Source organism: Cupressus sempervirens, chromosome 1, assembly GCF_028749045.1.
Source record: "Cupressus sempervirens isolate cs-2001-9-10 chromosome 1, ASM2874904v1, whole genome shotgun sequence".
NCBI lineage: Eukaryota > Viridiplantae > Streptophyta > Pinopsida > Cupressales > Cupressaceae > Cupressus > Cupressus sempervirens.
In genome coordinates, this window is record NC_143118.1 from 306,974,958 (window position 1) to 306,977,895 (window position 2,938).

The window sequence follows — 2,938 nt, forward strand, 5'->3', positions numbered from 1 at the left end:
TTTTAATGTTATTAATGTAGATTTTAATAGTTTTAAAGCATATTTGAATGTTATTTATGTTTTTAATGGTTTTAAAGCATATTTGAATGTTATTTACTTTTTTAATGGTTTTGAAAGCATATCTAAATGTTAATTTAATATTTTTATTGTTTATTTATATTAATTTAGAAAATAGAAAAATATTATATAGAAAACATTAGAATTTTTTTTTAGAAAACATTAGGAAAAATAGTAGAAAATTTATAATATAAAATATAGGAAAAACATTACAAAATTTATAAAAAAAATTAGAAAATAAATTTAGAAAAAACATTACAAAATTTAGAAAACAAATTTAGAATAAAAATTACAAAAACATTAGAGAATTTATAATTTAATATAAAATTTAGAAAAATATTAGGAAATTTATTAAAAAAAATTTAGAAAATTTAGAAAAAACATTACAAAATTATTAGAAAATTTAGAAAAAACATTACAAAATTATTAGAAATTTTAGAAAAAATATTACAAAAACATTAGAAATTTAAAATTTATTATTAAATTTAGAAAAAACATTAAAAAATAATTAGAAAATTTAGAAAAAATATTAAATAAAATTAGAAAATTTAGAAAATTTAGAAAAAAAATTACAAAAACATTACAAAATTTAGAAAAAATATTTAGAAAAACCATTAATTTTTTTATAGAAAATTTAGAAAAAAACATTAAAAATATATTTAAAAAACTATAGATTTTTTTTTTTAAAATTAAAAAAATATTAAAAAATAAATTTAGAAAAAAATTAGAAAAAACATTAGACAAACATTAGAAAATTTATAATTTAATATAAAATTTAGAAAACAATTTAAATTTTTTTTTACAAAAACATTAGAAAATTTAGAATTTAATATAAAATTTAGAAAAAAAAATAAAAAATAAAAATTTATAATTCAATATAAAATTTAGAAAACAAATTTAGAAAAAGCATTACAAAAATGTTACAAAATTTATCATAATATAAATTTTAGAAAACAAATTAAAAAAAAATTTTGAAAAAAAATTAGAAAATTTATAATAATATAAATTTTAGAAAACAAATTTAAAAAAAGAAGAAAAAAAAATAATAGTAATAAATAAATAAATAAATAAATATATGTATGTATGTATGTATGTTAATGTTAAATGTAGACATGTATGTTTTCGATATTAATGTTTATGTATGTATGTCAAATTCACCTTAACATCTTAATCTTAGAAGTTTAATCAAATGGCATATCTTAAGGGTCAACCAGAATTGTACATGTAACAATATAGATTAGAATGTATAATTTTTTATTTTGAACATAGATGTACATGTATATTTGTTCATGGTTAAAAGTAGATGTATGGACATGTTTTTAATAAATTCACATTTTTATATGTATAATTTACATATATATATAAAATTAATTAATTTGTCTTTTAACTAAGTGTACAATTAACTATATTTAATGACACATGTCTTAACCTGGAAGATCCTAAATTATCTATGTATAAGAATGTAGATTAAGATGTATATTTTATTTCATAAATGTACATGTAAATATGTTCACGTGTTAGATATAGACATGCATATATGTATGTGTTCAATATTCATGTTTAAATGTCTAATTATTTTTAATCTCTTAATAATCTAAGTATATAATTAAGTATATAATTTTCAATGACATATAACTTAGAATGTGTATGACGTAAAGAATACATGTTACAACATTAAATTAATAAAAGTTTTAATTATAATCTAACATAACCTGATTATAATATATACAAACATAAAGAATGTTTACATCATGTATATTAGAACATGTAAAGATCTTATATATAACTTAAATTTTAACTCTTAAACCTTAATGTTAAACAATAGGACCCTAAATACTAAACATGGTCATAAGATCCTAACTGCAAAACCATAAATTTCATAAATTATAACCCCTAATCTTAGATGCTTAACCATAACTCCTAAATTTCAATTTGAACCGTAGACCTAAATGATAAACCACAACATTAAATCTAGTATTTAATCATAATACTTGATCGTAAATTTAATTATAAATATTAAAACTATGTGTTAAAACCATAATCTAAAATATGATCCCTAATACAAATCCTAACCCTCTAACCATACTGAAGTAACAATGATGTAAACCCATACCCTAACCCTCTTTAAACCATACTTCTAACAATGATGTAAACCCATTTAACCTATAGATCTAATCCTTTAATAATAATCATTTAAACCATAAATGTTAAACCATGACCCTAAATACTAACCCCTTATCTTTGTACACTAAGATCCTAAAATGTTAGATTTAAATGCTAAATTTAAATTCTAAAAGAATACTTAAAGATTTTAATGTCTTAATCTAAGTATATAATTAACTATATAATATAATTCAATGACATGTCTTAAGGGGAGACCCTAAATTATACATATACAAAAATGTAGATTAATTTGCATATCTACATGGTACATGAATATATAACATACATGTACATCCAAACCCTAACCCTATCCATTATCAAAACCCTAACCTAACCAAACCCTAACCATTATCCAAAGCCTAACCAAGTAACCTTCAATCTTAAAATTTAATTTCTAAGCCCACTTGATTATAAATGATAATAAATATTCCTAATCATAATCTTGAACCAAATCATAAACTTGACACGCTAAGTTCCCTTATCCTAAATTCTTAACCATGGACCTTAATATTAACCCCTAAATTTAATGCTAAAAAATAATATGTAAGTTCTTATAAACCCTAACAATGTCATAAGGTCTTAAATCTTACCCTAAAATTGAGCCTAATTATAACCTTTACACAAAAACCCTATTTCAAAAACCTAATTGAGGCCTAACTTACATAAAACTAAAACAAGTTGACCCTAATCCTAAATTGTTAAAAATTACATTTGAGAT